The 25,836-nt window shown below is 48.0% G+C and overlaps 1 protein-coding gene across 5 annotated transcripts in view; it reads left to right on the forward strand.

Annotated features, from left to right (window-relative positions):
- Positions 1-25,836, forward strand: part of LOC147100558 (kazrin-like) — a 701,207-nt gene that overhangs the window by 163,541 nt on the left and 511,830 nt on the right. The gene's annotated exons all lie outside the window — the stretch shown is intronic.

Below are 25,836 nucleotides of genomic sequence, written 5' to 3' on the forward strand. Positions count from 1 at the left end.
AACACACTGTACAAAGTGCCATCATTAACAACACACGCGATACACACTGTACACAGTGACATCACTAATAACACACTACACAGTGACATCATTAATAACACACTTTGTACACAGTGACATCATTAATAACACACTGTACACAGTGACATCATTAATAACACACTTTGTACACAGTGACATCAGTGATAACACACTGTACAAAGTGCCATCATTAACAACACACGCTATACACAGTGACATCATTAATAGCACTCCGTACACAGAGACATCATTAATAACACACTTTGTACACAGTGACATCATAAATAACACACTGTACACAGTGACATCATTAATAACACTCTGTACCCAGTGACATGATTAATAACACACTTTGTACACACTGACATCGTTAATAACACACTGTACACAGTGACATCATTAATAACACTGTACACAGTGACATCATTAATAACAAACTCCATACACAGTGACATTATTAATAACACACTGTACACAGTGACATCATAAATAACACACTGTACACAGTGACATCATTAATAACACACTCTGTACACAGTGACATCATTAATAACACACTGTACACAGTGACATCATAAATAACACACTGTACACAGTGACATCATTAATAACACACTCCGTACACAGTGACATCATTAATAACACACTCTGTACACAGTGACAGCATTAATAACACTCTGTACACAGTGACATCATTAATAACACACTGTACACAGTGACATCATTAATAACACTCTGTACCCAGTGACATCATTAATAACATACTCTGTACACAGTGACATCATAAATAACACACCCTGTACACAGTGACATCATTAATAACACACTCCGTACACAGTGACATCATTAATAACACACTGTACACATTGACATCACTAATAACACTCTGTACACAGTGACATCATTAATAACACACTGTACACAGTGACATCATTAATAACACACTCTGTACACAGTGACATCATTCATAACACACTCTGTACACAGTAACATCATTAATAACACACTGTACACAGTGACATCATTAATAACACACTCTGTACACAGTGACATCATTCATAACACACTCTGTACACAGTAACATCATTAATAACACACTCTGTACACAGTGACATCATTAATAACACACTCTGTACACAGTGACATCATTAATAACATACTGTACACAGTGACATCATTAATAACACACTCTGTACACAGTGACATCATTAATAACACACTGTACACAGTGACATCATTAATAACACACTGTACAGTGACATCATGAATAACATACTGTCCACAGTGACATCATTAATAACACACTGTACACAGTGACATCATTAATAACACACTGTACAGTGACATCACTAATAACACTCTGTACACAGTGACATCATTAATAACACACTGTACACAGTGACATCATTAATAACACTGTACACAGTGACATCATTCATAACACACTCTGTACACAGTAACATCATTAATAACACACTGTACACAGTGACATCATTAATAACACTCTGTACACAGTGACATTATTCATAACACACTCTGTACACAGTAACATCATTAATAACACACTCTGTACACAGTGACATCATTAATAACACACTCTGTACACAGTGACATCATTAATAACATACTGTACACAGTGACATCATTAATAACACACTCTGTACACAGTGACATCATTAATAACACACTGTACACAGTGACATCATTAATAACACACTGTACAGTGACATCATGAATAACATACTGTACACAGTGACATCATTAATAACACACTGTACACAGTGACATCATTAATAACACTGTACAGTGACATCACTAATAACACTCTGTACACAGTGACATCATTAATAACACACTACACAGTGACATCATTAATAACACACTCTGTACACAGTGACATCATTCATAACACACTCTGTACACAGTAACATCATTAATAACACACTGTACACAGTGACATCATTAATAACACACTCTGTACACAGTGACATCATTAATAACACACTCTGTACACAGTGACATAATTAATAACACACTGTACACAGTGACATCATTAATAACACACTGTACAGTGACATCATTAATAACACACTGTACACAGTGACATCATTAATAACACACTGTACAGTGACATCATTAATAACACACTGTACACAGTGACATCATTAATAACACACTGTACACAGTGACATCATTAATAACACACTGTACAGTGACATCATTAATAACACACTGTACATAGTGACATCATTAATAACACACTGTACACAGTGACATCATTAAATACACACTCGGTGCAGTGTGACAACACAGTGGGTTAACTGTGAAATCGGTGATTGCTCAGTGATATCATTGCATGCGTTTACTGCTGCAGATTATTGGGTAGCTACATCAATAGCATAGCTTGCAGCATCGTGTCTAAGTGTTAGACTCCTCATTCTCAGCCGCACTCCTTTCTCCGCCCTGGAAACAGAATCTTCCTGAATTTGCACAAATCGTTTTACTTTTTGGTGAATGTGAAGCCCACAAAGCTGAGGGGACAGAGAGTGTCTCCTGTTACCCCAGAGTGACAAGGGTTTCAATTGCCACACCTGCCGTCCTGTCGCTTGCTCGATGAGACTGCCAATTAGTGCTGAATGAATGTGCCCTCATGCCACATGGATCGAAACTGCCCAAACTCACTTCGCGCCGGGCTCTTGCAACTAGCCTGTCCGTCTAGGCTCAAGGTTTCTTAGGTAAAAGGACAGTGCGTTAACCCACTGCACCTTCCAGTCCTAGTACAAAATGGACTGGTAAGGGACTGCGTCTTGTTTCCCAGAGCTTTAGGAGGAAATGTCTGCAATTCCAAGTGGTTCAATGGATGGATGATGAAGATCTGACTGTGTTCTCTTGCTATATGCAGGAGGTTTGCATATTGTTCTGTGGTAATCAGGATTTATGACCGCTTGACATCGCACGGATTATTGGCTGCCCTTCTTTATATGTCAGCAGTGCGATCCATCATTTTCTGGGACAGTGCTGCTCCCACCGAAGCAGTCGAGTGTGGAACAAGCTTGGTTTGAGGGGACGGGGCCTTGTATTGAGCTTTGTTGGGAAAAAAAGAACACAATCAAAAATGCCTCTGCCGGTGAGCCGTGCGGAAAAGGACGTTCTCGGTTTGATTCTTAATCAGTGATCACAGCTGGAGCAGCAGGTGTGATGCTGCCGTTGGCCTCAGTGCCCCTGGGCTGTGGGGGATGGGGAGGGGGGAGGACCAGCCAGAATCCCAGCGCCTTGGTCGCTGTTCAGCACCTCCTGCCGGACAGTGCGTGTGTGTGGACACCAGGCCCGGGCAGGACTGCACTCAACTGTGAAGCCTTCTGCAGACGAATAGCCCGCGGCCACTCGTGGAGGGTCGTGCATGAATATGAGGGCTGTCACCGCTGTGGAGCTGTACCTCAAGAAGCGAGCCGATGACTTCAAGAGAGATGGGGGTGCGGGGGGAGGAAACTGGAGAAGGAAGAGCACCCTAAAATACTGGAACCTTGGATGGCTTTCCCACCGCACTCGATGGCTGGGCACTGGGAATTAGACTTCACCTCTCCCAGGGCTTTTGAATACTCCGTGCAATTTCATTAGAAAAACGCTCAATGTTTAATAAACCTTTCAGCAAACAGTTGCAAGTAATTTACAGGAGCTCATTACCAATAATTTGTCTGCTTGGCGAGACTTGTGGGATCGAGCTTATTAATTTCTATTTTCTTTTGAGATTTGGGCGATTAACGTTCAAGGCGTCGGATAAAGTGCTCCTTTTATCTTATTCTTCATCTAACGCGCGCTTTGCTGCCCCATGAGCCCCATTACGATCCGTTGCTGTCGCTCTCGAGTGCCTGTCGTCCCTCTGTATAAATAAATCAATACGCATTATACAAACCTGATCCCTGCGTAGAATTCTGCCGAGGGCTCACAGTGAGAGTTTGAAATGTGAAAGGGACACTGACATGTTGCCAGTGACAGGGGAAGCGGGTAGATGATTAGGAAGCTGAAGACCTCTGTCAGACTGCTGTGTCCAATTATCAGAATTTCGACACTGGGAGTCAACTTGGAGATAAATTTCTATCTGTAGGGTTGATTTTCCAATTCATGTTTGTTGCTACCCGCCCCCACCTATCCTCCCTTATTGCAGGTGCTGGCTCATGGTGGGGCACAGTTCCTTTGGGCTCCAGCATCCGTCTGGTAGCTCACCCAAGTGGCCACCCTTTGAGTAGAGGTCATTTTTCGAGTGCAGGCTGTGAAATGAAGCTTCCCCACCACTTCTGCATATCAGAAAGGTGCAAGCGCATTGACTGCACTGGTCCCCACCCATGCTGCGGCAGCTAAGGTTCAGCGCCGCCACAGTGCCCTTGGAAAGTTTAGGCTGGTGAGTATTCACAGGTTATTCAGCCATTGAGGACAGCACCCACTGAGCCTGTCCTCATCTCAATGCCCACAGACATCCTCTCTCCAACGGGAGCTGTCGGATCACCATCAGGAGCGGGAACACTGGCTGAATGAGGGCCACTGATGTCAACTTTAACATCTCCAACTGCTGCCCTAAGATCGGTTAACTCGGCACTTTTCCTTTCTGTCTCTTTTTTTACTCTCTCAATTTTTTCAATTCAATTCAAATCGCTTTATTGGCATGACAAGGTACATCTTATGTTGCCAAAGCATCGAAAAACATTCATGGTTGTACACAAAAATACAGATCTATCCATACAGTGTATAAACAGATATATCCCTGAGTGTATAAATATACATTCATATAATTTGTATATACTCTTTTATATTTAGTGGTTGTCCCTCTGTTTAGGGCAAGCTGTAACATAGTGTGCCGCTAAGGTTACACAATTTCTCTCTTCCCCTAGTAGGTATGGGAGTTTTTGGTTGTCATTCAAATTTCTGAATTCCGGGCATATTTTTGTAAATTTTGGGTAGAAATTCTCCCTTATGCCCTGATATATTCTACAAGCTGTGAGGAAGTGCATTTCTGTCTCCACCACTCCCTGACTGCAGTGAGAGCATATCCTGTCCTCTCTTGGTAGCTGGGTCTGCCTGTGTCTACCTTTTTCGATCGCCAGGCTATGTTCACTAAGTCTGTACACTGTCAAGGTTTTTCTCAGTTTGCTATCCTTTACCATGGTCAGGTAATCAGCCTCTCTTAATCCAATCTTTCTTTATTTCTCTTTCTGTACCTGATTTGACTCTTAATTTGCCTTTAGTTCCTTCTCCATCGCTCCTGTTTCTTTCTCAATCCTTAAGTTTCATTGGTTAAGGAGATAGACTGTTGGTCCCGTCATTCTCCAAAGTCTCAGATGCCTCAGCTTGCAATTCCAGCAATTTACAGCACAAAACTTTTTCGGGCTGAAGGGTGAGGGAAGAAGTCTAACTACAGCATGCCACGAGATGCCCGCTCCAACAAATTCTGGGTCATTGTTGTTTCTGGAGCCTGGCTGCTGCACAATGACTGCCACGTTTGGCTACATAAATGACTTGTCTGGCCCAAGAAGTACTCTGTAAGGTATTGCTATGAAGCAGGCGGAGGATGGTGACAAACTTTTGAGGGCAGCCGAATTTGAGGAGGACACTCCATAATCCCTCACGGTTGACAGTGTCGAAGGCCTTTGTGAGGTCAAAGAAGGCCATGTACAGCGGTTGGTGCTGTTCCTGCATTTCTCTTGTAGTTGACGCGCAGTGAAGATCATGTCCATTGTGCCCCTTAGTGGGCGGAATCCGCATTGCGACTCTGGGAGGAGCTCTTCAGCCACTGGGAGAAGGCGATTGAGGAGGATTCTTGCGATGACTTTCCCTGTGGCAGACAGCAGGGAGACTCCTCTGTAATTACAGCAATCGGACTTGTCACCTTTCTTGAAGATAGTCACGATTCCGGCGTCTCTGAGATCCCCTGGCATGCTCTCCTCCTTCCAAATAAGAGAAATGAGCTATGAGAGGCACTGTATAAATCCAAGGTTTTTTATTATTGTGGTTTAATTAAAAGCAGTAATCAGGTCTGTAATGCTTATTATCTCACAGCATTCTAATTAGGAAAGATTCATCTAAAGCTGCATTGACATTGGGTTAAACGCCTTGCCAGTGCTCCAGGCTCCCAGTGTATGGCTCTCCCACAGCTGGTGACCACCCCGGAGTAAATGTTCCAGATTCACTACCTTGATGAACGCGGCTGATTTACTTTGGCGTTGCCGGGGGGCTGCGTGAGCCCCTCGCCCTTGGGACCAGCAGCGTGAGTGTGGGTAGCAAGCAACGCCTTTTCGGAGGGGAAGTGACAGGATTGAGGTAATTTATTGCTGGGAGTGCTAACGGAGTGATTAGATTTGTCCGGTCCTTTGATGCTCTTTGTGGCCATTGCCCCTTGAGTGTCAAAAGGAGAATGACCCTTGGGTTTTAGCTAAGCAAGTTAGATACTAAAAAAGAAAGACTTGATCGCGCCTTTCACGACCTCAGGACATCCCAAAGCGCTTTACAGCCAATACGTACATTTGAAGTGTAGTCACTGTTGTAATGTAGGAAACGCGGTAGCCAATTTGTGCACAGCAAGCTCCCACAAACAGCAATGTGACAATGACCAGATAATCTGTTTTTGTGATGTTGATTGAGGGATAAATATTGGCCAGGACACTGGGGATAACTCCCCTGCTCTTCTTCGAAATAGTGCCATGGGAACTTTTACACCCAAAAGACAGCACCTCCAGCAGTGCAGCACTCCATCAGCACTGCACTGGAGTGTCAGCCTAGCTTTTTGTGCTCAAGTCCCTGGAGTGGGACTTGAACCCACAACCTCCTGACTCAGAGGCGAGGGTGCCACCCACTGAGCCATGGCTGACACTGATTGTTTTTATTTAATGTTGCAAGAGAGGCTTCTCTCCATGCCGCCAGGAATAATTGCACTGGCATGTTTCTTACTGAGCCATACTGCCCAAGGGATCCCAGCTTCCATCCCCACTCTGTGCTCAGTTAGTTGTATGGAATGTGTATTATCCTGTTCAGATGGAGTGCAAAGATCCCATGGCACTGTTCACAGAGGAGCAGGGAATTCTCCAACGTTCATCCCCCCAACCAATATATTTAAAAAAAATAGCTCGGCCGTTCATCTCATTGTAATTTGTGGGATCTTGCTATGCACAAACGACAGCTGCATAAGAATCACTGAACTTCAAAGTAACTTCGGATGAGACGTTAAACTGAGGCCCCATCTGTCCTCGCAGGTGGCCATAAACGCTCCCACGGCACGATTTGAATAAGAGCAGTGAGTTCTCGTAGTGTCCTGGAACACATCCCTCAAGCAGCGCCATCTGGTCAATTGTCTTGTTACTGTTTGTGCGACCTTACTGTGGGCAAATTGATTGCTGCATTTCCCTACACTACAACAGTGACTACACTTCAAAAAAACGTACTTAATTGGCTGTGAAGCAATTTGGGATGTCCTGAGGTCATCAAAGACGCTATGTAAATTCAAGTTCTTTATTTTGTTTCTTTCATTCATTAATCTGAAGCACTCTCAGATATTTCAATAACATGATAATGGATAATATAAATACAAGTCTTTCTTGCTTTCTCTCTCAAACCTGTACGTTATCCTGGATGTAGCCTGTGTGTTACTTTATACACCTGAAATATTTCACTGAGCAGTTTCAGTAGAAGTGGAAGGCTGACAAAATGTCACCTTTGATGTGATGGTCCCAGGTTCACCCATTCTTTCTTGTTCAATCAGCGGATTGTTTATATTGTAACATTGAACAGTTAACTCGCTTCAGTTTACTTGCTGCTGATTGCAGTGGGAGGGGGGATAGTACTGATGTAATCTATTTAGGAAACGTAACTGTGTGGGGTGTTTTTTTTTAATTTGTTTCTAGGACGTGGGCATCGCTGGCAAGGCCAGCATTTATTGCCCATCCCTAATCGCCTCCAAGGTTTTGTATCTTGAAAACTTCGATCAGATCACCCCTTAACCTTCTAAATTCTAGGGAATACAACCCGAACCATCCCGTCGGAAAACTGAAGGGATTGGGTGTAATGCTGGTTTTGCACCAATGACGTCAATGGAGAGTAATATTGGGTAATGCCACCCGATCCCATGTGTTCCCTGCTGAGTGGCAGGAGACAGGCAGTAGGGATAATGGGCAGGTACTCAAATTGGCAGGATGTGACTAGTGGTCTCGCAAGGGATCTGTGTTGGGGCCGCCACTATTCACCATATTTATTAACGACTTAGATGATGGGATAGAAAGTCATATATCCAAATTTGCCGACGACACAAAGATAGGCAGCATTGTAGGCAGTGTAGATGAAAGCATAAAATTACGAAGGGATATTGATAGGTTAAGTGAATGGGCAAAACTGTGGCAAATGGATTTCAATGTGAGGTCATACACTTTGGACCTAAAAAGGATAGAACAGGATACTTTCTAAATGATGAAAAGCTAAAAACAGTGGAGGTCCAAAGAGACTTGGGGGTCCAGGTAAATAGGTCATTAAAATGTCATGAACAGGTACAGAAAATAATCAAAAAGGCTAATGGAATGCTGGCCTTTATATCTGGAGGACTAGAATACAAGGGGGTAGAAGTCATGCTGCAGCTGTACAAAGCCCTGGTTAGACCACACCTGGAGCCCTGTGAGCAGTTCTGGGCACCACACCTTAGGAAGGATATATTGGCCTTGGAGAGAGTGCAGCGTAGGTTTACCAGAATGATACCCAGACTCCAAGGGTTAAGTAATGAGGAGAGATTACATAAATTAGGGTTGTATTCCCTAGAATTTAGAGGGTTAAGGGGTGATCTGATCGAAGTTTTCAAGATATTAAGGGGAACAGATAGGGTAGATAGAGAGAAACTATTTGTGCAGGTTGGGGATCCTAGGACTGGGAGGATAGGATAAAAATTAGAACCAGACCTTTCAGGAGTGAAATTAGTAAACATTTCTACACACAAAGGGTGGTAGAAGTTTGGAACTCTCTTCTGCAAAGGGCAATTGATGCCCGATCAATTGTTAATTTTAAAGCTGAGATTGATGGTTTTTTGTAACTAAAGGTATTAAGGGATATGGAGCAAAGGCGGGTATATGGAGTTAGGTCGCAGATCAGCCATGATCTCACTGAATGGCGGAACAGGCTCGAGGGGCTGAATGGCCTACTGTTGTTCCTATGTTCCCGCCCAGCAAGTTAGGTTAAGATGACCACCCACACTCTCAGCAGCCGAGATTCAGCGCCAGCGGCATTCGAATAATCCGCCCTTTGATGCCCGGGTCTCGGGCAGACAGCAGACCCGCCAAATACAAATTTACTGGACTCTGTTGATGCGGCAGTGGAGACCTCATGGTTTGTGGATCACCCAATCTGGAGCCTCCCACAATAGCCTTCCAAAAGTGTCGAATTGCTGCATCACATTGCCACACTTCCATTGCAATGTATATTTGTGGCATAGTGCAAACACTTATCGGGCTGGCTCAGTGTCTCATTTCTCACCCACACTCCAAATATATTTCGAATGAAAGGTTGTGAAACATGGAAACAATGTCCGGTGCCCCCACCCTCCTGGTGGCCCATTGAAGGAGACTCGGTCACCATTTTCCGACTTCATCTTCCCCAGCAGACGACCAGGAAGGTGATGGTACTGGACAGAATATTAACTGTATAGCAACACTGAGGTGGGTCCAGCATCACTTTATATAGTGTTAGGAATTGTTGAAGGAAAAAAATGTTTGGACTCTAAAATTGTAAAGAAAATATATGTGATCCAGCGATAGGGGTCAGATATTCATCCTCTCATCCTGTGCACAGGTTGTGACCCTTTTGATTTCCTCATGAACAGCCCAGATCTGCCCCACAGGTGCTGGATTATTCATTGGGGCTCACATTTGTTTCTGAGGCAGATCTAGCGCCAGTTTGCCGCTGACTGATTTTATGAAGCGTTTATGAGTTATCTGCCATGGCTCAGTGGTAGGACTCTCGCCTCTGAGTCAGAGGTTGTGGGTCCCACTCCGGTGATTTTAACACATAATCCCGGCTGGCACCTCAGTGCAGTACTGGATGGGTGCTGCGCTGTCGGAGGCGACATCTTTCGGATGGGACTTTAAACCGAAGCCCCGTTTGCCCTTTCAGTGAAGTAGAGCAGGGCACTTCTTCCTGGTGTCCTGGCCAGCATTTGTCCTTCAACTAACAAGACCAAAACAGATCATCTGGTCATTATCACATTGCTGTTTGTGGGAGCTTCCCGTGTGCAAATTGGCTGCCGCGTTTGTTACATTACAACAGTGCCTACACTCCAAAAACATACCTTGTTGGATGTAAAGCACTTTGGGAGATCCTGAGGTTGTGAAAAAGCACTATATAAATACAAGGGCCTAGAAATTCAGTTGGGCGCGCCAGCCGTTAGCGCCTTAGGAGGAGTAGATCTCGCGCGCTAGGCGCTTAGCGCCCGGGCGCAGCGCGATCTGCGCCTCGCCCCAACTTCAGTACACATTTAGCGCCGGCGCAAAGTCTTAGCGCGCGCCCTGCTGCGCGCGCAGATCATGACGTCATTTCCTCGTGCAACGCCCTTTGTGCGCCCCGAACCGGAACTTCACTTGCGCCGGCCCATTGTGCGCCGGGCGGCCCTAACGACTGTGAAGTGGAACGGTACACAGCCGAGCCGGGCCGCGGGGAGCGCTAATTAAAGGGCACTTACCCTGCACTATAAAGGGCCGCCATTTTGCAGCATTCACTCTTGTGCAACGGTTTTTTGGACAGAGACCAAGGAGGAGAGCTTACTGGTTTGGACCAACACTAGGACAGGTATTTTTGGCTCAGGCCAGAGCTTAGCAATTATCTTAGCCTTCATTGAGAGCTCAGTGTTTGCCAGCATATAATGGGGGCTGCATTGGGTGGCAACGCTGACTTTCAGCCTTATGCCAGAAGGGCTTACAGACGCCGTGAGAGAGTGGCAGCCCTGGCTAGACGCAGAGGGGGCAACAGGCGTCGCCAACTGAGGCCTTACCCACCCAGGGTATACCGCCAGCAGACCTCCTATCTGACCATGTCTGCCGCGATGTGTGTTAGGAGGCTGCGATTCAGAAGGGAGGTGGTTGCAGACATCTGCTGGCTGCTTCAGAGAGATCTGCAGCCACAGCTGATGCGCAGGACGTCTCTGTCGGTGGCAGTGAAGGTGACGGTGGCTCTCAACTTCTATGCCACCGGCTCCTTCCAATCCGCTACTGGGGACATCGCTAACATCTCCCAGTTCGCCGTGCATTGCTGCATCCGCCAGGTGACCAAAGCCCTTTTCACAAGGAGACATCAATTCATCTCCTTCCCCATGACCCTGGACAAGCAGCAGCAGCGTGCAGTGGGATTTGCAAGAATAGCGGACTTCCCCATGGTGCAGGGCACCATTGACTGCACGCATGTGGCTTTGCGGGCACCTCTTGAGCATGCCGAGGATTACCGCAACCGGAAGGGCTACCATTCCCTCAATGTACAGCTGGTGTGTGACCACAGGCAGCGCATCCTAGCTGTCAATGCCCGCTTTCCAGGCAGCAGCCACGATGCCTTTATCCTGCGACAGACAACTGTGGCTGACATGTTCCAGGCACAGCCTCCCCCAAGAGGATGGCTTATCGGGGACAAAGGCTATCCTTTGTGTACCTGGCTCATGACCCCGCTCCGCGCACCCACGACCCCTGCTGAAGAGGCATACAACGAGAGCCATCAAGCGACTAGGAACATCATAGAACAAACAATCGGCGTCCTCAAGCAACGGTTCCGCTGTCTCGATCGCTCCGGGGGAGCCCTCCAGTATTCGCAGGATCGAGTCTCCCAATTCGTCGTCGTTTGCTGCATGCTGCACAACCTGGCTATCTGTAGGACTCAGGCACTGCCACCTCACGTTGGACCACCACCTCAGGAGGAGGAGCAGGAGGAGCATGAGGAGGAGGAGGACGAGGAGTACCAGCCCAGGAGGGAGGCACAAGGTCCAAGGGCCGCCCGTCGGCGGCTTATTGAACGTCACTTCTAAGCCCCCTGTCAGGGAATGGCTTGTGCCAATGAAAGAACATGATTGCAGCTGCTCCACAAGCCCTCAGCCGGTTAAGGCAACAAACACTTCAAAGATCAAACATGGACAATGTTAATAAATAAAATGCTTTGTTGTTCAAACTCAGGTCCCTTCCCACGTGAAAACCAAAAACAGACGAAACCCCCAAAAAACACTCAAACACATTACTCGCTCCCACAACCTGGAGAGGATTAACAAAATAGTGCAACTAAAATGGCCGTCATTCTCGGCCTTCGTAAAAAACAAACATCACATCATCGGCCTTCAAAAAACAAACATCCAATTCTCGGCCTCAAAAAACAAACACAACTGGCCACACATTCGACTATTTGGCCCGCTAGGGCGATGCCTTGGCCATCTTTGTGTGGCCCCTGCCCGCCCTGCTGCTCCTCCTCAAAGTAAGGCCATTGGCTGCTGCAAGGCTGGGGGCAGGCTCCTGAGGGGCACATGTCGTGACGGCAGATGCCCTTGGGGGTCGGCCTAGTCGAGGTCTGGCCGTCGAGCGGGCGGCTGTTGAATGCTGCAGCTGTGGCTGGCCAGCATCAGTCGCTGCAGCAGCTCCTGGCAGCTCCACTGGGGGAGTGGCAGTGGCGGCTGGAGGAATGGGGGCAAGCTGGCGGATGGCAGGCGCTTGCTGGTCGCCTGAGACACTGGCACTCACCCGGGCCAGCACTGCAGCATGCGCACCAATCTGCCGAGGGACAGACCGCTGTGCTGCTGCAGCGCGCCGGGTGCCCTGGCGATGCCTGGCTGACACAGCGAGTGTGGCAGCAGTGAGTGCCCGTGTTGACCTGTTCACTGACTGCATCAGAGCAGCCAGTGACTGGACGGCACCACTGATCACCTGGCATGTCGCTGCCAGAGCTGCCCCGAATTCCACCCGACTTGCTGCCTGATCTGCCCCGAATTCCGCCCGACTCGCTGCCAGAGCTGCCCCGAATTCCGCCCGACTCGCTGCCTGATCTGCCCGGAATTCCGCCTGACTGGTGGCCTCTGAGGGCCCGAACTCGGTCACACTCCGAGAGAGGGACTCGATGGCCTCAGGCAACCGTGCCACTGCCGCCATGAGCTCCGTGTGCCGGCGCTCCGAGTCCGCGGACAAGTCCTCGAGGCGTTCCACCTCCTCGGCGAAGACCATCTCCGGACTGGAGGCCGGACTCTCCCTCTGGGGAGAAGGCCGCCGAGCTGGCCGACCCTTCCTGCGTTGCTGGACGCCGCTGGGCCCAGCAATTGGACTCCCCTCTGACGCATCCCCCCTCTGGGGAGAAGGCCGCTGAGCTTCCACCCCCCTCCCGCGTTTCTGCAGGCCGCAGGTCCCATGAGCTCCCCTCCCCTTCGACACTTCCGCCACGCTCCCCTCCAGGGAAGACGTGTCCCCTACATTGTCCTGGGTGGCCGCGGCTGAGGGTTCCCCTGATGGGCCGCCTTCCTCTTGCTCCTCCTCCTGCTCCTCTTCTGAGGGGCTGTCACTGGCAAGTTCAGGGACCTCCTCCTCACCATCTGAAAGCAGGAAGGCACAAGAGTAGCTTTAGAGTGAGGAGAGGGCGTCAGCAAGGGATGCATGAGTGGTGGCATTCAGCGCATTGGTCGGACAGTGGCAAAGGATGTAGATCTGATGCGCAAGTGGGACGAGAGAGGTCCAAAAGGTGATGTCCTTACCATTGCTGGCCAGAACAGGGTCGGCATCTCCACATGCAACGGGCCCAATCACCCGGCCACCCATGATGCACTCCACGCGATGTTGCAGCTCGGTGAGTGGCTGGATATGGGGTCGGCCTCCCCCGGTCGCAGTCCGGCTCTTCCTATTATTCGCCAGCTTGGCCTGCAAGAGAAAGGACGGCCTCTAAGTACAGTGTGTCGCCCTGATCTTGTGTGCACTGCCTCCCATGGTGGAATAGCCTGGCCAGTGTGTCGCCCTGATCTTGTGTGCACTGCCTCCCATGGTGGAATAGCCTGGCCAGTGTGTCGCCCTGATCTTGTGTGCACTGCCTCCCATGGTGGAATAGTTAGGCCAGTGTGTTAAGTGCAGAATGTGCAATTGATGCTCATGCCTGTCCCATCGCTGCTGGATGAGGGCTGGCCATTAGAGCTTTCAGGTCCCTTTGCCCATAATGTGAGGTGCACATGCAAGGATGAGGAGGTCACTGGAAAGGGTACTCACCCTGACAATGCGAGTGAGGTCATTAAACTTTTTGCGGCATTGGACACTGCTCCTGGGGACCTCGCTGTTGGCTGACACCTTGCTGGCGACATGCCTCCAGGCTCTCCTGTAGACGCGGAACGGCGCCTTCTTGCCATTGTCCGGGTACAAAACATGGCGCCTCTTCTCCACAGCACCAACCAGCACACTCAGATCACGCTCTGAGAAGCGCTGCGCACGTTCACGGGCCTTCTGCATGGCTTCAGGCGCTATTTGGGTCCAGCAGCAGTGTTCAGGCCTAGCTGGAGGGCTCCACTATCCAGGGCGTGGCAGCAGACACAGTCGACCCTTCCCCCTTAAGAGCTGGCCGGCGCCAGGGTGTCTGCTGTCAATCACGAGATGGCCGCACCTGCGCTGCGCCCGGCCTCGGCGCTATCGATCAGCACCTTCGGCTTAGCACCCAAAGAGAGGCGTCCAGCACCAGTTTTAGCGCTCGAGCGAACTCTTAGGGCGAAGCTAATGAATATCGGAGAAGTGGCCTCGATTTGGCGGCGGGCGCAAACTTTAGCGGCCGCCCCACTTTACCGCCCCAAAAGTGGCTACAATGAATTTCTAGGCCAAGGTCTTTCTCTCTTTACTGTCGTGCGCTGCTCAGTGTATTGAATGAAAGTAAAACTGCAACGCAGTGTATCACAGGAGCCACTGTAAGCAGAAGTGAAACAGAAATTGAGCTTGAACTGTTGGGGGTGATTTTAACGTCCATGGTCCTGGAGAACAGCCTTGCCTGCTGACTGTGCACATTGGGAAATCGCAGGTGCGCTGCCCTTGATTTTCCATCCATGGGCAGCATATCTGTCATTTCTATACACAGCCAGCTCCCCACTGGCACTACAAGTGTGGAAAATCAGGCATGTTATTTGAGTGAATATTGTCTTTTTTACACAGTGGTATGTGTATATATGTGGGGTTACATGCATGATTGTGCAGGTCCACAAGGGGATGTGTGTGAGTGAGCATTGGACTATGCAATGGGTTCATGTATATTGTTACATGTATGGGTGCGTGTGAATTGGTACAGGTATGGGTGCGTGTACATTTGTATATATATGTATTGGTATATCGGTAAGAATGAAGCTATTGTCTTCATCCCCCGCCAGAAACTCCATGCCCTTGCCGCTGTTTCTGTCCTCTTCCCTGGTTATCGTCTTGGGCTGAACCAGATAGTTTACAATCTCAGTGCTATATTCAACCTGAGCGGATCTGCTCCATCACAAAGGCCACCTACTTCCACCTCCAGGACATTGCTTGGTTCCACCCCCTATCAGCCCATCTGTCATTGAAACCCTCATCCATGGCTTTGTCACATTCCAATGCTCACTTGGCCGGCCTCCCATCATCTCCTCTCCATAAACTTCAGATCATCGAAAATTCTGCTCGACCTATCCTGCACCAAACACAGTTCACCCACCATCCTTGTCCTTGCTGCCCTACATTGGCTCCTGGCTCCCTGCCCAGCGCCTCAAATTTAAAATTCTCATCCTTGTGTTTAATTCCCTTCATGGCCTCACCCCTCCCTATCTCTGTAACTTCCTCCCGCCCGACAATTGCCCCCAAACTCTCCACTCCTCTGACATTTGTGCATTCCCCCAATTGGCCCCACCATTGGTGGCCGTTCTGTCAGGCATCTAGGCTCCATGCTCTGGAATTTCCTCCCTATCCCCTCTGCCTCTCCACCTCCTTTTGAGGGCCTCCTTAAAACCCACCTCTGACCAAGCTTTTGATCACCCCTCCTACAATCTCCTTCTTTGTTTCGACGACCATTTTGTCTGATTATGCCTCTGAGAAGTGACTTGGGACGTTTATCTATGTCAAAGGCACTGTATAAATAAATGCAAGTTGTGTGTACATCGGTGCATGTATGTGCATGTGTATTGATACATGTATGGGTGTGGGTTCATTGATACATTCACAGCATGCATTAGTACATGTGTGGGTCCATTGTTATGTATGCGGCTATATGTACATTGGTACGTGTGCGTGTATATTGGTATATGTGTGGATTGCTACATGTAGAAACATGTATACATTGTGTCATAAATCGCAACTTCTACAAGAAGTACCTCAGGAAGTACTACTGGACGGCCAGCTGAGGGCGCCGTCCGAGGAGCATAAATACTCGGGCGTGGGCCCAACTTGGCCAGAGACAATCTGGAAACAGGAAGCTAGTGACTACTAACTAGACCTCCATGTTTTGTTACAAGTCGATTAAAACCTTGCTTTGTGTTCAACCAAGTGCATAGTGAGTCTTTATTACGTCAATTTAATCGACTTGTTATCGTCTCCACGCTTTGGGTGATTCGGAACAACCAGCTGCAACTTGAACCGCAGAAAGGAACTTGGGCAAGAAACTGATCCATCATGGAAAAACTCCTTAGACCCGCTCGTCTCGACCTGGACCCGAATGCACCTGCGGCAGCGAAGATATGGAAGCATTGGTTTCGTACCTTTAGCAACTTTCTTGAAGAATGTGGGGCGAATGCCCCTAATAAGTTACGAATGCTTATTAACTACGTATCCCCTCATGTGTATGATTATATTGAGGACTGTATAGACTACGACGCTGCTATCCAAATTTTACAGCAGCTATACATCAAGTCCCCGAATTAAATCTTTGCTCGACACCTACTGGCCACAACTCGGCAGCAGCCTGGGGAATCACTCGAGGAATTCCTCCAGAAACTTCGCAGGCTCAGCAAAGATTGTAACCTTAAAGCGGTTACAGCTGAACAATATCAAGAGGAACTAATCCGCGATTCCTTTATCAATGGGATTGAGTCCCCTTTTATACATCAGCACCTGCTGGAAAATAAAACCCTCAATTTACAGGCTGCTTATGACCAGGCGTGTTCCCTGGACTTGGCCAAGAAGAATGCAGACACTTATCTCCCACCACGTGCACGGGCGGCGGCTATCACCTTTAATGAGTCTTTTGATAGGTCTCGGGCGGATGCCCCCGTTGATGATGACTCTACTCTAACGGGCGACGACCCTACCCTAGAGGCCTTTGCTGATGATGACCCCGCTCTAGCAGCATCCTGGCAATCAGGAAGAAAGTGTTTCTTTTGTGGAGGTACGTTCCATTACTGAAAATTTTGCCCGGCTCATAATGCGACCTGCAATCATTGCAGCAAGAAAAGACACTTTTCCAAGGTATGCCAGTTACGGGCCTCTGCTAACAAGAAAGGCCGCTCCTCTAAAGTATACCGGTCGAGAGCTCCTCGGACAGGGAGATTGCAATGGCTCTGACGACTTCTGTCTTGTCAACCTCATCCTCAATGGCCGCACTTATCTCTCCACCTGGCTCGGAGTACTCGAAAACTTATGCAGCGATGTGCTTCTGGGACAGGACTTCCAGAAGCAGCACAAAAGACTCACTTTTAAGTTTGGAGGGTCGAAGCCGGAGCTTACCATTTCTAAGGTGCTGTTTTGTGCGCTCTCCGCGGCCTTACTCGGTGAGCCCTCCCTGTTTGCCAATCTCTCCCACCGCTGTAAACCCATAGCCACCAAATCGCGGTGCTTTAGCCAAGACGACCGAGCATCTATCGAGGCAGAAATCTCTCGCCTTTTAGCTGACAGTATTATCGAGCCGTGTTCATCTCCCTGGCGGGCTCAAGTCGTCATTGTGAAAAATCCTTTAAAACAACATAAGAAACGTCTGTGTATTGATTATTCGCAGACTATTAATCAGTATACCGATCTGGATGCCTACCCGCTACCACACATAGATGACATGGTCAACAACCTTGCCAAATACAAGGTATTTTCAACCTTCGATTTAAAGAGCGCGTACCATCAGGTACCGCTGAAAGACTCTGACAAAAAGTATACGGCCTTTGAGGCCAATGGTCGGCTTTATCAGTTTCGTCGCCTTCCATTTGGGGTCACCAACGGGGTGGCCGTCTTCCAACGGGCAATGGATGGCCTAGTCCGGCAAGAGAAATTGACGGATACCTTTCCGTATTTAGACAATATCACTATTGCCGGCCATGATCAAAAGGAGCATGACGCCAATCTTCAGAGATTTTTTGACGTTCTCCGTCGTCGCCACTCAACGTTAAACGAATCCAAATTGGTGAAATCGGTGCCATCAGTGAACATTCTTGGCTACTGGGTGGGCAACGGTGTTATTAAACCGGACCCAGAGCGACTTCGTCCACTTCAGGAGCTCCCTCCCCCTACAAATCTCGGCTCTCTTCGTCGGGCACTTGGCATGTTTGCTTATTACGCAAAGTGGATACCTCACTTCTCCGATAAAATACAGCCCCTGCTTCATGCGAAGTCTTTTCCATTGGAAGCAATGGCTATTTCTGCCTTCAACCTCCTCAAACGACAGCTGGAGAAAGCCACACTTCGCTCCATTGACGAAAACCTTCCTTTTGTGGTCGAATGCGATGCATCGGAGGTGGCAATCTCGGCTACCTTGAATCAAGGTGGTCGACCCGTGGCATTCCTATCCAGAACCTTGCAGGGTAGCGAGCTCCATTACCCCCCCCCGTCGAGAAGGAGGCTACAGCCATCATCGAGGCTGTACGCCAATGGAGCCATTTTCTTGCTCGGTGTCATTTCACGCTCATAACTGACCAGCGCTCCGTGGCCTTCATGTTGGATAACCGGAAGCGCACAAAAGTCAAAAATAATAAAATTCAACTCTGGAGGATGGAGCTGGCCGCCTTTGGATATACTATCCGTTACTGACCCGGCAAACAGAATGTGGCCCCAGATACCTTCACACGGGCATTTTGCTCTTCAATGTTAACGTCGACTCTGGCGGATCTGCATATGGACTTATGCCATCCTGGCATTACCCGTATGTTGCACTTTGTGCGCTCCAAAAATCTACCATTCTCAACGGAGGACATAAAGAAAACATGCTCCTCCTGTAGGATTTGTGCAGAATTGAAACCACAATTCTTCCGCCCATCAGATGACTTACTCATACATGCAATGCAGCCTATGCAGAGGCTCAGCATAGACTTTAAAGGGCCATTGCCTTCGTCGACGCGGAACACCTACCTACTTACGATGGTAGACGAGTATTCACGCTTTCCCTTTGCCTTCCCCTGTCCTAATATGCTTACCTCTACGGTAATTAAATGCCTCGATCAGGTCTTTTCCCTTTGCGGGACTGCCAATTTTATCCACACGGATCGGGGTCCCTCCGTTATGTCGAGTGAACTTAAAGGTTATCTCTCCCAACGGGGAATCGCCTCGAGTAAGACGACACCATATCACCCAATCGGCAATGGACAGGTTGAATGATACAATGCCATCATCTGGAACGCTGTCCGTCTGGCACTGAGGTCACGCAACCTACCGGACCAGCAGTGGGAAACTGTGCTCCCCGACGTGTTACACTCTATCAGGTCTCTTCTCTCCACATCCACTAATGTCACGCCTCATGAGCAATTCTTCAAGTTCCGGCGTCGCTCTACACATGGGACATCCCTACCGTCATTGTTGGTGGCTCCAGGCCCTGTGCTACTCCGGAGGTTCGTCTGGTCTGCCAAGAACGACCCTCTCGTTGACGAGGTGGAGTTAACTGAGGTAAACCCCACGTATGCGCATGTGTGGTGCCCTGATGGCCGGGAGTCCACCGTCTCGCTCAGAGATCTGGCTCCCTACCCAACCGGTCACACGGGCCCGAATGGTGAAGGATCCCACGACGATGATGCCAACACTCCGCACCCCTATGAAGATGATGCCCTACCTGGGACATCGAGGGATCTGCCGGCAGTGCTACCAGATCAACTCAGGGAGCCGAACGCTCCCCGTAGGATGGCCACCCGAAACCAGGACGCCGGACAATCCCCAGCTATGACCCAGGATGAGGCCAGCTCTGCGCCTGTGAGGACCCGCACCCGGAGTCATGATATTCCCAGTCCTCCACAGGACGATCAAGACGACGCGGACTCTACCGACTTACCGGTACGGGCCAAGTGACCCAGAGACCAGGACACGGTCCAGGGAGACGTGCCTTCCGGTCACAAGCAGAAAGCTAAACGACTACGGCTATTTTTGGTCCGCCTAGTCCGTTAAAGGAAGACTGAACTTCCAAACCTTTTAGGGAGGAAGAATGTCATAAATCGCAACTTCTACAAGAAGTAACTCAGGAAGTACTACTGGACGGCCAGCTGAGGGCACCGTCCGAGGAGTATAAATACTCGGGCGTGGGCCCAACTTGGCCAGAGACAATCTGGAAACAGGAAGCTAGTGACTACTAACTAGACCTCCATGTTTTGTTACAAGTCGATTAAAGCCTTGCTTTGTGTTCAACCAAGTGCGTAGTGAGTCTTTATTACGTCACATTGCTACATGTATGACCATGGGTTCACAGATACATATATGGGTGGGTGCGCATTGCTACATGTATGGTTGGGTAGGTGTGTGAGTTTGGGTTTGTCTAGCTATCTGTCTGTATGTGTGTGTATATATGTGGTTGGATGTATAGCTGTAGATATGTATATGGTTGCATGGGTATATGTGCGGCCATGTGTGTTGGTATATATATAATTGTGTGTGTGGGTAAGCTGGGTGGGCACATGGCTCATGGCTCGGTGGGTATGTGCAGCAGTGCGGGTATTTGGTATGTATATGTGACCGTATGTGTGTGATTATCGGTGTGTACGTGGTTCGATGGGTATATGCGCTGCAGCGTGGGCCAGCCACTTGGCATTGCCTGATCGCTATTTAAATTTGTTTATTCCTCTATTCACTTTCAGTATATTACAAATCAACTGGGAAAATTGTCTTGCTGTGCAGGAGAGCTTGGCACTGAAGAGACAGGGAATTAAAGGGCACCTGTCCGAGAAACACTGGCACACAGCTGCTTAGAATCACTGAATAATCATGATGCAGAGGACAGCAATACATTACCTCAATTAATCAGGATAAAGATCGGAACATAATTCATCAGAATCAAGTGTCCATAAATTGGATAGAAATGCCTCTGATTCCTATAAGTAGGATGCAGTAAAACTCAACGTGCTTCAACAACAACATTACAGAACCTCTGGATTTGGACAGGGGAGGGTGAATAGCTTGCGTGAAGGTCGGTTTGGATTCGAATTAAACTGGTGTATGTGGGTGTGTTTGCTGCTATAGTAATCTTCTGGCGTGGGTTTTGTGTACAGTGCTGCCAGCCCTATGGCTTGTGCGTATGTTTAATACCAACTTGGCTCCTCCTTTTATTTTGTTGTGTAGCTATATAGACATCCTCAGTCTTCGTACAGTTGAGTCTGATAAATACACACCTGATACCAGACTGATCCAATAGACCAAACCCTTTCCATTCTCTTCCATTGTACAGAATCCCAATGGACCAAACCCTTTCCATTCTCTTCCATTGTACAGAATCCCAATGGACCAAACCCTTTCCATTCTCTTCCATTGTACAGAATCCCAATGGACCAAACCCTTTCCATTCTCTTCCATTGTACAGAATCCCAATGGACCAAACCCTTTCCATTCTCTTCCATTGTACAGTATTTTTTTTTAAATATGCGTTCATGGGATGTGGGCGTTGCTGGCAAAGCCGGCATTTATTGCCCATCCCTAATTGCCCTTGAGAAGGTGGTGGTGAGCCGCCTTCTTGAACCGCTGCAGTCCGTGTGGTGAAGGTACTCCCACAGTGCTGTTAGGGAGGGAATTCCAGGATTTTGACCCAGCGACGATGAAGGATCGGCGAAATATTTCCAAGTCAGGACGGTGTGTTACTTGGAGGGGAACTTGGAGGTGGTGGTGTTCCCATGCGCCTACTTCCCTTGTCCTTCTAGGTGGTAGTGGTTGCGGGTTTGGGAGGTGCTGTATAAGAAGCCTTGGCGAGTTGCTGCAGTGCATCTTGTAGATGGTACACACTGCAGCCACTGTGCGCTGGTGGTGGAGGGAGTGAATGTTTTAGGTGGTGGATGAGGAGCCAATCAAGCGGGCTGCTTTGTCTTGGATGGTGTCGAGCTTCTTGAGTGTTGTTGGAGCTGCACTCATCCAAGCAAGTGGAGAGTATTCCATCACACTCCTTACTTGTGTCTTGTAGATGGTGGAAAGGCTTTGGGGAGTCAGAAGATGAGCCGCAGAATACCCAGCCTCTGACCTATTTACGTGGCTGGTCTAGTTAAGTTTCTGGTCAATGGTGACCCCCCACAATGTTGATGGTGGGGGATTCAAAGTCTGTGTGTGTGCGTGCACGTGTGCGTGTGCAGACTTTGTAAGGGCAGGAGCAAGGGTGTCTGCGATGTCACCCATGGTTGAATAGCTTGCCGACTCATTGTCCAGACATGTGCACAGAAAGATCATTTAGTTGATTCACCAGGGTTTCCATGGGACCTCTGGAAATGTACAGTGGCTACATAAAGGGGGAGGGGGATAAAACTGAGGGGAAAAGATCCGCATCTGAAATGTACAGCAATTAATTAATTGTTTCCGTATTCTGAAAAACGACGTTCAGTGCTGAATGAGTTTGGATCCAGTCCGACTCATCCTGCAGTTGTCTTTACAATGCTTTTCTAGTCGTGGCGTTCCTCTATAGGGGGAGACAGCACAGACGAGGTCAGATTAATGAAGCAGCCTTGGACACACGACGTTCTCTGTAAATATTGCACAATGCAGGGACATTCCTCACAATGTCGACAAATGGATGGAGTAGAAACGAGAGCAACCAGGACCAGCTTTTGTCGGCTTCCTCCTTCGGCACACAGGGATTATTAATGTCTTGTGGTTAATGGCTGACATTTTCCTACCCACATCATTTATTAGCCTTCAGCACTCAGAGAATAAGAGAGGAATTGATATTTACCTTCTGCCCGACTGCTTATGTGCTGCCTCCATCTCGCAAGCTGTTCCATTTCACTGCTTTGTATTAGGTTTATTATGTTAAATTGCTTCTCAATCTCATCTTTTTCCATTACTGCTGCAATTCCCTTGTGTTTGCATTGTCACTATTCTCACTACATTTTACACCCTGTCTTACTAACATTTCACCAGCATAATACCATTCTGTTCCCCCTGTGTGGTACTATCTCAGCATTCTGTCACTACAATGCTACCTTTATGTTACCGACTAAGAAGCCCTAATGACGCCCAACCCTTCTCTTCTATTGTCTCACCAAGGTCATACTCAGGCCATTGCTGGAATAATGACTCAATGAGCGCTGTTCTACCACTGCCAAATATTGCAGCACACTAATCATTACTCTACCATAGTACTTGTCTTTTGCTTTGATTTATTTCCCTTCTTTCCCTGAAAGTGCTGATTTCTCACTGGGGTTCTGCTTCTTGACCACCAGGCACTCTCCAGTCCCTCGCCGAAGTGGCCCATTCTTCGTGTGTCAGCCTAAATAAATAAAGAACCTAAATAGTGAGTGTTGATGGGCTATTTGACCTTGGGCCATCACAACCTGCCCTTACCCGACACCCACACATTAAACCGTGGCTGTTCTTTTCCAGACCCTAGCCCAGCCATGCTTACAGCAACTATGTCATCCCTACCGACACCCTCATTTCTATCAGCTAACTCAAGTCAGACTGGGCATCAAACTTAGAACCTTCCTGTTCTGTATGGTTCAGCTAAATACTAGGCAGTGGATTTAGCAACTGAGCATCCCATGCAAACCTATTACATCAGCGCCATACTACACTACTGGTGTCGCACTACCACATCAGTGCCGTGTTATGCCATCAGTGCCATTCTACCCATCAGTGCCATTCTATCCCATCAGTGCCATATTACCCCTTCAGTACCATATTACCCCATCAGTGCCATATTACCCCATCAGTGCCATATTACCCCATCAGTACCATATTACCCCATCAGTGCCATATTACCCCATCAGTGCCATATTACCCCATCAGTGCCATATTACCCCATCAGTACCATATTACCCCATCAGTGCCATATTACCCCATCAGTGCCATATTACCCCATCAGTGCCATATTACCCCATCAGTAGCATATTACCCCATCAGTGCCATATTACCCCATCAGTGCCATATTACCCCATCAGTAGCATATTACCCCATCAGTGCCATATTACCCCATCAGTGCCATATTACCCCATCAGTACCATATTACCCCATCAGTAGCATATTACCCCATCGGTGCCATATTACCCCATCAGTGCCATATTACCCCATCAGTAGCATATTACCCCATCAGTGCCATATTACCCCATCAGTACCATATTACCCCATCAGTAGCATATTACCCCATCAGTACCATATTACCCCATCAGTACCATATTACCCCATCAGTGCCATATTACCCCATCAGTGCCATATTACCCCATCAGTAACATATTACCCCATCAGTACCATATTACCACATCAGTACCATATTACCCCATCAGTGCCATATTATCCCATCAGTACCATATTACCCCATCAGTGCCATATTACCCCATCAGTGCCATATTACCCCATCAGTACCATATTACCCCATCACTACCATATTACCCCATCACTACCATATTACCCCATCAGTACCATATTACCCCATCAGTACCATATTACCCCATCAGTACCATATTACCCCACCAGTACCGTATTACCCCATCAGTACCGTATTACCCCATCAGTACCATATTACCCCATCAGTGCCATATTACCCCATCAGTGCCATATTACCCCATCAGTAGCATATTACCCCATCAGTGCCATATTACCCCATCAGTGCCATATTACCCCATCAGTACCATATTACCCCATCAGTAGCATATTACCCCATCAGTGCCATATTACCCCATCAGTACCATATTACCCCATCAGTAGCATATTACCCCATCAGTGCCATATTACCCCATCAGTACCATATTACCCCATCAGTAGCATATTACCCCATCAGTGCCATATTACCCCACCAATGCCATATTACCCCATCAGTACCATATTACCCCATCAGTAGCATATTACCCCATCAGTGCCATATTACCCCATCAGTGCCATATTACCCCATCAGTAGCATATTACCCCATCAGTGCCATATTACCCCATCAGTACCATATTACCCCATCAGTAGCATATTACCCCATCAGTACCATATTACCCCATCAGTAGCATATTACCCCATCAGTACCATATTACCCCATCAGTACCATATTACCCCATCAGTACCATATTACCCCATCAGTACCATATTACCCCATCAGTACCATATTATCGCATCGGTACCATATTACCCCATCAGTACCATATTATCGCATCAGTACCATATTACCCCATCAGTACCATAGTACCCCATCAGTACCATATTACCCCATCAGTGCCATATTATCCCATCAGTGCCATATTACCCCATCAGTACCATATTACCCCATCAGTACCATATTACCCCATCAGTGCCATATTACCCCATCAGTACCATATTACCCCATCAGTACCATATTACCCCATCAGTGCCATATTACCCCATCAGTACCATATTACCCCATCAGTACCATATTACCCCATCAGTGCCATATTATCCCATCAGTACCATATTACCCCATCAGTGCCATATTATCCCATCAGTACCATATTACCCCATCAGTGCCATATTACCCCATCAGTACCATATTACCCCATC

The sequence above is a fragment of the Somniosus microcephalus genome, chromosome 25 (assembly GCF_052327205.1).
Source record: "Somniosus microcephalus isolate GS21.2 chromosome 25, FLI_Smic_1.0, whole genome shotgun sequence".
NCBI lineage: Eukaryota > Metazoa > Chordata > Chondrichthyes > Squaliformes > Somniosidae > Somniosus > Somniosus microcephalus.